The sequence below is a fragment of the Ambystoma mexicanum genome, chromosome 8, assembly GCF_040938575.1.
Source record: "Ambystoma mexicanum isolate Mex_15411 chromosome 8, UKY_AmexF1_1, whole genome shotgun sequence".
NCBI classification, from domain to species: domain Eukaryota; kingdom Metazoa; phylum Chordata; class Amphibia; order Caudata; family Ambystomatidae; genus Ambystoma; species Ambystoma mexicanum.
This window is the reverse complement of record NC_090929.1, coordinates 1,295,984,958-1,295,997,243: the sequence shown is the minus strand read 5'-3', so window position 1 is coordinate 1,295,997,243 and position 12,286 is coordinate 1,295,984,958.

Sequence of the window (12,286 nt, the reverse complement as noted above, 5' to 3'; positions counted from 1 at the left end):
TTCCACCTAGGTAGCTGACCAGAGCACAGAAACGAGGCACAGAATACTCAAGAAAAGACAGTGAAATGATTCAAAAAGCAAATCTGATGTTGTCTGATGAGAAGCGGTCTGTTTATTCTTATTGAGGAAAGAGGTGTCCTGCCATTTCGATGGAGACACGTCATTAGCTGAAGCACAGAGAATGTTGACACGAGACGTGCATTGGCGTTGTGAAATGGGCGGTACGCGTCTAGTGATCTCAGCCTCAGGGCCGGGGCATATGAATTAGTGCCGCCAGGGCTTGGGTGATGCAGCAACAGATAAGATTAGCACAAGATGGCCGCGCCCTGCTGCCTGATTTTGCATGTGTACAAAAGAGGAAAACTATGGTAAGGTGCATAGGAAATGTTTGTATGATCGATCAACATATGCTTAAAAACACAGGCCTGAACCCTCGGGACAAAAATATTTCTGAGCGCACTATTCCTTTAAACAACTTCGCCCCCTCCTGCTGGTGCAAGCAATTATTGCACGTATGGGTGCACCCTCAAAATAACACAACAAGACAATACCCCTACGGCCGTCTTCCTGTTCTTCTCTAATACAGTATCCTTTATCTCTTAATACTACCCCAAATGGGGCATGGCACACTCTTCTTTGACCATGTTACAGGAAATCTCTTCACTTCTTAATAACTTAATACCCTGTCTTGAGGTTTATTGCACCACCTTCCATAACCCTTGTTACAGGTATCCTTTCATAAATAAATCCTTATCACTTCTCAGTTCACGCATGATTTTCCATTCTCCAGAGGTCACTCCACCATCCTCAGGCTCACAGCGGGAAGACTTGTGTCGTTTATTATTATTATTTATTTTATTTTTTATTAGCATTTAGTTTACAAATGAAACCTTTTTGCTATAATCTTAATATAATTTTAAACAAAAAAAGAATAGTGAAAATAAAATAAAACAGAAATAAAGACTTATCAAGTGACACTCAAAAATGCAAAATTTTAAAAGAGAGAAGAACAGGCTCCAACGTCTGACTTTCTTGTACATTTCAAAATGATCAGGCTTCTGTTGCAGGGGTACTTGGACTTCAGTTTCCCTCTGGTCTTGGCTGAAATATTTCCTTTGGGAAGGCTAGCAAGGCTAATGTCCCCAAGAGTCTATTACCTTGTTTCAGGGAATCCCACCACTCTTTAGCCGATGCTGTTCAAGATTCAGTGAAAACATTTCCCTCCAGTCTGTTTCTAATAGGGCTCAACGACAGGTACAGCAATGTTGGAAGGTAAAGAGATTCAGGGGTCTGATTACAGAATCTGCATGTGAATTCACGTTCAGTTGAAGCCTTCCTTAGTTCGGTTACTTCTTTTGATGGGAGCAAGTTAAGGCAGAATCTCATAAACTCGTTCCACAAGTAGGATGATGGAAACATGCTCACACACGCCTGGATCGTTCCTCTTCTTCTGTGATCTTCAAAATTCTTTCCACAGATCTTTAGATTAATGATCCGGTCCTGGGTCGATATAAACTGGGTTTGGTATTAGGGTCTCTTCTGTTAGTTCAATACTTTCTAGAATGCATATGCATATACTTCTCCACTCCATCAAGATGCTTTCATAACCAGTTTGAAGGACGACAAACCCTCCTCCTCCAGGTGGAATCAGGCACTTACGGTAGAAGGATAATGTCTTCCAATCAGTAACCGCGTAAAGAGATGATAGTCCCAACTCTTTCTGAATCATGTTGATGGGAAATGATTTAGGCAAACAGAGCACTTTACTCCAAAAAAGACCCTCAGGTTTAGGCCATACTGTCCATGCAACGCCTCCACTCTGTAGGTCAATATAGGAATTACCTTGAGTGTGTAAAACACAATTACCAGAGTTAGCGTAAATTTACAATGGCGCCGTTTAACTAGATTTGCCTGGGATGACAAATTCCTTGTTTTGCTCTTCAAGATGAAATCTCCATAGGAGTCATTGATGCTATTATTTAAGGTCAAACCCAGGTAAACCATTGAAGTTATTTCCGGTATCCTTTCGCCCTTTAGATAACCGGCTCTTTTGTTAGGTCTATTGCCCCTAGCCTTTCCCAGAGTCAAGAATTTAGATTTGTTTTGCGTTTATCTTGAGGGAGTTAACTTCCACATAAGCCACCAAGGTGTCCAGTTGGCGCTGCAGACCAATTTGTGTATGGTCCAGTAGCAGCAGGTCATGTGCATACAGGAGCCTGCTCAAAGCCTCTCCGGCCAGGCGGGGAGGTAATCTCCTTATACCCGCGAATGATTGTTCAATGTCAGATATTGGCCAGTGCCAGCCTACAGACCTGTTTTAATCCCTTTGATGTGGGGTTTTCCTCTGACAGGGACCCATAGTTGTCCAGTCTTACTCTGAACGAGGTTGCCATGTGGAGTGCTTCCAGCGCTTCTCTCAAAATCTGTAGGGCATTCCCAGGTTTGCAGTTTCGACCATAGAATTGATATGTCTACTGTGTCTAACGCCTGTGCAAGGTCAATTGAGGTAATGAAAATTATTTTATTCTTATAGAATTAGACCCTGCACTTAAGCAAGTTCACAAGAAACAGGTTCAGGGCAGTCCCTGTTCCACTGACAAATCCGGCCTGCCAGGTATCTAGGTGTTTTGTAGTTGTGCTCCAGTTGTTCAGGTCTTTCAGCAAAATAGCAGCAAATATTTTTCCCACTACATCCAGAAGGGCGATACGCCTATAGTTGACAGGATTAGACCTATCGGCCTTCTTAAAAATGGGCACAGCAATAGATTCAGTCCAAGACAGCGGAATGGTTTTTGTGGTCTTGATTGTCTCGAATAGTGACATCATAAAAGGAGCCCATAGCTGTGGATCTTTTTTAAGCATTGCATTTGCAAGGCCATCGGGCCCGGCGGCTCTTGAGTTGCTAGACATTGTTATCAGGCTTATAATGTTACTTTTCTCAAAATGAAAAGACCAGGAGGTATTATGAAACTCCTTTATCCTCACCACCGGGGTGCTATTGTTAGAAAATAGCACACCGTAGTAGTCCTCCCATACGTTTGCCGACACTGAGTTGGATGGCTTTGATTGTTGTGTTGTTGTGGGGTCGTTAAACTGTTTAACATTTTGGTCATATTTTTATTAGCCACCAATTTTAACACCAACTCAGCGTCGCGTTGGAGGAGTTGACATCTATAATGCTTAAGCCAGTTTTTGTACAGCTGTTTCCCTACTCTAGCTGCTTCAGTGGAGCACCTTGTGGGATATTTTATGGAGGCCATAACAATGTGTTCACGTTTTTCTTCCTTGATGCCATTTCCTGATTGAATGAGTGGCAGGCGAAAAATACTTTCCTTGGGCCCATGCTGTATTTTTTACTAAAGGCCATTCGTGGCGATGGATAGTGGAGAATTAATGATATTTTAGATTCATCTTCTGTTGAGGAGGGATTCAGTGCTTTAGTTAGAGCGGTCACCTCTACTCTGCTGATTCTTAATTGATTTCCTCCTGTGTTATCCCAATAGTTGGCCATTTCAAATATTCTAACGGGGCAGAATGACCATCAGTCCAGGGCCTTCCTTTTAACTTCAGTATGTTGTGGTCACTAAATTTGGTGACTATGACCTCTAGACTTTCCAGTTTCTCATGGAGATTATCTGTGGCAAAAAAGTAATCAAGGATTTTGGAAGTGGTTCCTCGTTTCCAAGTTCTTGCCAGAGGCATATCTCCCCTCATGTGACCCTTAATGAGGCTGATGTTTCTCCTCTTTAATTCCTCCCTCCATAGGAGACCTCTTTGTATGCTGGATGTCACATTTTGTGGGAGGTCTTTTATCAGTTCCAGGTCCCCGGTGAAACATTCAGTATTCAAATCTCTGCAGACTATAATATCAAGAATATTCCAGGTAGCCCTAGTATCATCGTTCTGTTCCATAACCGTTTCGGTAACATTTTTCGCCATGGCTGATACGGGATTCCAGTATAGGTTACAGATAAAGAGAGCCCATTGTCTGCGGTCATTATGTGTTTTGTCCTTTAGTGTTATAAACTGTCACAATGGTGTTAAGTTTAACATGGAAACCACAGTAAGTCCACTGGCTCTCTTGATTGCTGTGAGCAGCCCCGTGGCTCCTTTTTGTGCTGGATTGATGTATATTTGAAATCCTTCCAGTATTAGGCTTCCCTAAGCCACGTTTCCTGCAAGCTGATAACGTCATAGCTGTCAAAACTTAGGTCGCCCTTACCAAAAAGATGTGCAAAGCCTCTAGTGTTCCAACAGCCAAATACTGTTCCTGTACTGTGATATCCTCCGAGTACTTTGAACATTATGATCTCGAGGCAGGTGCGCTTGCTAGCCAGCTCCAATATTCTTTGTGTTGTTTGTTGGAACCTTGTTTTCATGGGTTTAGCTGTTCCCTCTTTCCATTTCCATTCTCTAACACGATACAAAAGGTGGTAGAGTTTTTTGGCTTGAAGCTATGTATTAGCTGGCTTCTCATACTGGGCTGTGTCTATCTGTTTATGTTCCATTTTTTCTCCTCTTGTCGCTGTGTCTTGGTTTTTTCATGTTCTGGAATTTTTATTAACAACGATTCATCATGCTGTAGTTCCTTCAGCGAAAAACCCATTCTGAGTAATTTGTGCCCTTCCCTTTCTAGGAGGCCTTTACCACTCTTGCCGAGAAGTAAATGACTACCATATCGTGCCGTTGTTCATCTGGGAACTCGATCAGATGAAAGTCCTTTGATCGAATTACTCTGAGTTTCTGTATGCAGTGGATAAGTTGCATGGCATTAACTTGATTCAGGATAAGTTTGTTGTTAATCAGTATAACCCTCTCTGGCGACATTCTGAGCGTTTCACTACATTCTTTTGTTTCAGGCATCTTTGGGATTCTAGAAGTCCCTATCTCCTTTGTTGCCGTTCTTCTGGGCAATCTCTCCTCTCCATTTTGTGGCCCAGTTAAATCGTTCCTTCATTGTTCCAGAGCCCTGAATTCTACCCTTGTTTTGGCACTTCTTTCCTCATGCTTTTTATCGTTGATAAATTCTCTTGTCTTTGATTTCTGATGAACCCTAGTCTTCCACCTCTTAGGTGGTGCCAACCTTCCCAGATAGACAGGGTCATTTTCATCAGTAAGATCTTCCGCATGTTCTTCTTCAGAATGAATAATGTCTTTGTCTTCATCTGGGACCTCCCCCATGGAAGAAGTTTTATTCCGGAGTGTCCTGACCCTCTTGATTACTCTGCCTGTTCTTCCGCTCTGTAGTTACCATGTCAGCCTCGTCGGATTATGTTGAGAGGTTTATTAATTCTTCCCTGTCCTCCAATTCCTGTTCTGCTTCTCTTCTTCCGTTCAATGATGCTTGCTTCTCTGGTGCCATATCTTGTGTATCATATTTTGTTTCTTGCTAGACCTTACATTTTGTGTCTTTAAGGCCTCTTTAAAGACCATTACATTTGTTGGCATAGTTAAGTTTCCCATTATAGTATGTTTCTTGCTAATTGGGGGTAACGCCCCGAATTTCCGTTTGTACCCCATACAATGATTTAAAATCATGTGTTAAAACTTGTTTTCATTTTTTTGTTCGATTTTGCCAACAGCTTCCTATTAGGGCCTCTCTCATAACTTGAGGAGAGCCAAGTGGATCCTTCGTCACAGTTTCTCCACCTCGTAATTTAGAGAACATGTTGTATTTCTTTAGGGAATTGGTCTGAGTGAGTCCTTACAATGCCATTAAGGGTCCTTTATGTGGTGTATACACTCAGGGGGGATTCATTTCCATTTTGCGTCTGTCATCTCCGGATCTTGTGGTTCTGAGCAGCTATCTTTGATAATGCTATCCTCCACTATTTCTAAGTCTGGGAGTACGCTATGGCTTGCCTCCTCAATGCTGTCACCAATAAGGATTGATTTCCTTAATGTGAGGGTGGATACCTCTATATCCGGGGTGGCTCTACTTCTGTTATGGGTATTGCTGGCAATACCCCCTCCTTCGGTTGTGTTTGTACACTGAGCCGTGCTGAGCTTCTTTTCTCTTTTTCCATGATCTAGTATACTTTTCAGGATCTTGGTGATCTGTTCAGTGTTCTTGTCTAAGATACATTGGAGTGCCGCAATAAACCCCTCTACGAACAAAAGCTTTGTGTGTAACATCGCTATTACTGTGGTCTGATCCTTTAGTTGGTCATTTTGATTTTTGATCAGTTTCATAAAGACGGCCATAGTAATGGCAAAAGCCGCAATCATCCCTGCATCAATTGTCGATTTATGGGCTGTCTGTTCTTCCACTTGGGTGGCTGCCAAGTCCATTAACAAGTCCTCATCCGAAAGTGAATGTTCCTTTGGTTTAGTAACTTCCTCGGGCCCGGAAGATAATCTTGGGCACTATTTTTCTGTTTCCAGGATAAATCTGAAACCTTGCTAATCTCTGTTTCTTTGTGTGTGGGCCGTACTTCCTGCACATGTTTTTTACCCTTGTACTTATCTCCAATGCACAAGACTAGTTCAATGTCAGCGTTCATCCGTGGCTGCCATGAAGGTATTTCATCCTCCACGGGGGCCACGTGTTCACCCCGATCATGGGCCACTGAGGGCTGAGTAGTCAACTGTTTGTCTTCCTTTCTGCTTGACTTGTCCTCCTTTGCATAGACTTCCCCTTCAGTGCCCCTTCAGTACCAGCTGAGGTGTGGTTATGGTTATTAAGCTCCATTCGATTTATCCCACATTGGACTCGCGCCTCTGCATGCTTCTTTTGGTTATTCTTGAATCCCACGCAGTAGGTTAATCCTTTCTGGTATAAAAGAAACGCTGCGTTCCTTGTAAGGTTGCGGGGGTGATACCCCTTGGTTTCCATAAAGCCATAGATTTCTTTTGCAGAAGATTATTTGTGAAACCTTTACTAGACTGAATCCCAAATGTATATATGGGGGGGGGCTTCCTCAGATGTTCCTTTAGACCCTGATGTAATGTGTAGGTCAGTACTTTCTTGAATGTGGTCATTATTGGTTGAGTCCTCGTTACACGTAGAAAATGGTTTCTCTGGGCTGACTAACGTGAACCCCCCCATCTGTGTCCCATGATAATTCCTTTATATTACTGGGGGTGCTTGGTGAGAGTGAATTCATCCTCTGGTTATCAGCTACTGCCAATGGTCTTTCCATAATGTTGTGAGGAGAGCTGGTTTTTAATCCAATCCCTACTCTTGGAAACAAAGGGCATCCACTATTCAAGGCCGGTGATGATAGATTTATCCTGGAGCACGTCAGACAAATCACCTTGAGTGCATGGATTTTCCAAGGCCAGGTTGTCATCCTGTAAGGCTACTATTGTCAGCTCTACCCTGGATCAACCCTGAGTATCGCAGATCAAAGGGACATAGCCCCGCGGTCTCAGTGATACTTCCGTTCGTAGAGTAGAGTTTCCAATCTTATACTAAAGCTCTCCAAGCTCTGGCGAGACAGCTGATTAAGCTGCGTAGTTCATAAGCATGTTCTGTTTTACTGAATAGGGAAGATTGTAGTCAATATTTCAAAAGGAATTAACTGGGGTTTAACCGCTCACCTGCGGCCTGCCATGGACTGCCATGGACTGCCGTAGACTGTGCCACTTCTGCCCCACTTTGCGTCAGCTTCGCGGAGCGTGCAAGGTTTTGATTGTTCTAGCAGCAGGGAGGTGGAGCTCAGCGCGCTTGACACAGCGTCCCCTTCAGATTGCAGGCACTTCAGGAGCCAGTCTGTATTCCCGTGCCTTGCAGCAAACTTGTATTAAAGAAAGAAGTGTTTTCACTGCACATTCAGATCTGGAAATCACAGTATCACTTCTAAAAGGCTTTCAAAGGTAGTGGACTGCCGTAGACTGTGCCACGTACGTCCCACTTCAAAGACTTGACAATCCACAGTCACTGGCCAACCATCCTCTTCTACCATGTGTAATGGAGGGGGGGAAATCCCCAGCCCTGAGCAGAACGTACAGGCCGGGAAATCCTGTACCCAATAACACAAGAGCTAAGTTAATTAACAAAGGCCTGTTTTATTAATAATCCAGATAAAACAAGGACAGCAGTAAATACAAAAGTCTCCACGCTCTGTCCTTCCTGAGCTTTACAGCAGTTCAAGAATACAACATTCATCACAACTGACGATTTATTACAATCTTGGTTACAAAAAACAGGGAAGGTGACATTGATTAGGGGAATCATCTATGTATGAAATGTACAGGTGTTAGTTTCCTCATTGGGTATGCTTTATCTGATGGCTCACCTGAGACCACCCCTAAATTGATTACAGGTAAAAAGACATCATCACAACAAAAAACTATTGGCTGCTGCAACAGTTACACTAAGGCATCATTTGAGAACTGTGTTTGGTTAGCATTCGCTTTACTAACCTTGAATACTTGGCAGGTCATCAGCACATGAGCAACAATTGTGGTAGGGGCAGCTGCTTTTCCCAATTAATAAGACCCCATCTCTGATTTCCTAGGCCACAAGCCTGGACTTTAGCTTTGAACTTGGCTTTGTCTGGTATCTTTGTTCTGAGAACATTAGGGGAGTGAAGGCCTCAGTCTGTCTGTATCTGGAGTTAATGGATAGCTACGGTTCTCCAACTATAAGTCACAAAACCACATTTTGAATTATTCTGCTCAAATTTTACTAGGTTTTTAGCCCATATTAATGCAGTTGTCCTTACCCTTCCTACCCACTAGAGACTGTTAGGCAGAATTATATGCAGTACTTTTTGGGAACACCACACACAATTAAGACTACAAGTGACAGTATAAATTCACCTTTGGTACAAGCCTGTACTACACAGTAAAGTGGTAGCAATGGCTGAGCAGCCAGGCCTATCTCAAGAGCAAGTGAGCAGTATCAATAGTTACACAAAGGAGAGCAATTACTATGATTCAAACATACACTGACTCAAGGTTTCTGAGTAAAAGAATATACATTAATTTACACATCAGTTGTAAACCATTTCACTAAAGTAAAGCAGTTGAAAAATCACACTTTTAATACACCCAACTACTCCCAATCGATTCTGGACAAGTTAAACTCAAAAGGCAGTGTGAGCAAAATGGCACTCCAGCAATTTAAAAAGGGAGGAAAAAACAAAGTTAGACAAAAATTGAGCAGCACCAACAGGTGAGTAAGCAGGGCAATCTAGAAAGAGGAACAACAGTGAGGGAATCAAATCAAAAAGGCTTAGGGCCAAAGTCAATAAGACAAAAGTCTTTTGCTCAAGATCACACAGTTCAGGGTAGTTCACGGTTAAGTCTTTGCCAAGAGTTCCAGACGAAGTTGGTCGGCAGAAAAGTTAGTTTAAAAAGCAGAGAAGGACAAGCCCTCAGATTGGTGAAAAGTTACACACACCTTCATTCACTGCGGCTGGACGAAACGAACAACCGGATTTGCACAGTACCTTTAAATGGAGAAGAAGCTGTAGCTGAGGCAGACGTTCCTGGCAGTTCCTGCAGGCTCACGGTTCCTGAAGCGACTGTCGGACTGACATGAAGTAGGAAGACTGAGGGTCCTGCACTGCCCAGGGAAGAAACCAGTAGCAGAGCAAAGCAACAAATAAAAGGTGTGCTCCTTAAAACCCAAGCAGGGTCCGACCTTCCTGGCTATCTGGTTCACTGTAGCTCTGTACAGCAAATTCAACCAGAGGGACAGTCACCTAGCCAATCAAACAGGAGTGCGACTTGGGTTACCAAGGGAACCCATGGCAGGGGTCCTAAATGCCCTCCCTCACATCCTGCCTACCCAGACTTTCAGGCGCCTAAGGAGAGCTTCTGCGTAGAAGCCCGTGAAAGGACAGTGAACAAAGGAACCAAACCTAGTTTGGCGCGCAGATTAAAACACAAAAAGACTTTTACAAAAAGAAATGGCAACTAAACCCAGCCGGAACCTTATAAAAACGTATATGGTCTAGCCGGTTTAAGTTTGAGGCTTCCAAGATAGCCTAAAACAATACCAGGGTTATTTAGGATAACTGCAGTAGGAAAAATAGGGTAGTTACCATGGCCACCAGCCAAGTCTTGATGAAAAGGGAGCGAAACAGTGCTCCAAGAGAAACAGACAAAAAGGGATAAGTATTAACCCTTTCCAGCACTCTATGTAAGATAGTTTGTACTGTGTCTGTGGATTAAAGAGACTAATAAAGTCAATTGCAACTTTACATGTTCTGGGAGACAGTAGTCAGTCCCACAAAATGGAGTCTGAGTTGGGAAGTCTAAAAGACAACCCTGTGTCACTGCACTGAAGGTGCTGTGTAACACACAGTAAAAAGATTATGCCTATGGAGTAGGTGAGGCTCCACAGTCTATGAACACAAGAAAATGTTAAACACACACAGCAAAACACATGTAAGAGTGGGAAAAAAGGTTCACACTCTTACGAGGTGAAAAAATAAATCCGGAACGGTTTCTTTTTAAAATAAAAGTATAGGAACGGTAAAACGTAATTAAAAGAAGTAGGGGAGCACCGCTCACGACCGCTCCTGCCCACTTCAACCACTGGTTGTTTGTTTCCTTACTTAATCTAAGAGAAATGTGTTTTACGCTTGGGAATTATTATCTTATGTTTTCTTTGGTGCCAGTCCAAACCTCCCTTTTCCACAGTAAACTTGGCAGGAGTGGTGCAGCTATTGTCTGGTCTGCTCGGATCTGTATTTTCAGCTGATTCAGCGAGTCGAACCTCCCTGCGATTCAAGGTTTCTTCGATGCTTACCGTTCATTAGAACGTGGCTACGTTGTCCATTTTATCTAAAATGGTCACTAGTTACTGTTGCATTTCTACATTAAGCACGCTTTGCGCGTATCTCATTTGCCTTTCATTTCAGTGTATACGTTGATTGTGATATGTTTTCTAGTGTCTATTGGTGTAGATGACATTCTTCATGTCTAAATGCAAGTTTTGACCTAGTGTCAGTGTGTCCTCATAGTGAGTGCATATATTTTTTGTGTCTAGTGCATTTACATGTGTCAGTTTCAGCAGTGATGTCCCTTGCTTTTGTCATCTTCAGTTACAGCATGTTCATGTCTACTAGAGCTTGCAAATCCATCTCTTCTTCGATCGCTCCAGGGTAAGGTCAGTAGAGTTGTCTTGGTGAATAGCGTCTCTCGTACTTTCAGTATGGCGTCGGGAAAGGGGCAGATGCCAGAAACGATGCACTCCTTTCATTCCTATGATGTAGAGGCGGGGAGGGGCCAATGCTGTGAATGACGCATTCATCTGCCTTTCAACAGTATGTTCATGAACTTTTACTTTGGCCAAACCTTTGGAACCTTTGTGTTACTAATAGAGTGTAACAGGGATGCTAAAGACTCAATAAGCTTAGAATTATTACTTTTCTGTTGGCCACATCAATTCGAGATATTACTTTGCAGATTAGGGCATCCCTGGACGAACAAGGACTTGTTAGATTGGCCTGTAGATTTCATGTTTGATCATGAGGGGAACACTGGAAGCACTAAGGGATCAAAATAACGTTCAACCAATCCGGACACAGCTTTATTTGGAAGTCTTAGTTGTAAAGCATACCATGGCACCTACAAGACATTTATCTAACCCTCACCCTCATCTATCATTAAAAGAAAGAATTTTTTGAACCAGCTCTGTAGGTGTAACCGCAGGTTCCACACACATAGCATCTGGCATGGGAGGGCTCTCTGACCCCATAGTCAACAACTTTGATGTAATGCTGTTTGTCAATAGGCCCTGAATATCCATGAATTTAGTGAACGTGTCAATTAGCATCTGATGGGCTTTTTAGGTATGTTCAAGGAAAACCACTTCATCAGTGTAGAGTAAAATTGGATATGGGTACCCAACTACAATTTTATCAGCTGTGTTTCTAAGCCATACATAAAGATCACTGTTGTAGAGGTTAAAACAGGGGTGCTAGGCTGCACCGCTGTCAGATGCCTCTGATAAATGGAAAGGAAGTTGATAGCTACCTGCTGATTGATGGACACACTAAGGTAAGAGTAAATGACACTTTCCTTATTTAATAAGGGTGGAGGAACTTGTTATGTACCACCCTTTCTTCTTAATTTTTTCCTTGACATTCTGTTTTTTTTTTAAAATAAATCGGTCACTTACTCTTGTGGTTGATGGACATGACTCGAGCGTTAACTCCCCAATGGTAAACCTAATCAGTGTCTTCTCCTCTGGAGAAGCCGAAATAAGCTTCACTGTACCAAGATCTCCAGTAAACCAAGGCGTTTGGATATCACCATCAGCAGTTAAGTGTTCATGGCTGTACATCTCTCTGTATAGACACCTCTCCCCCAGAAGTACCAGCCATTA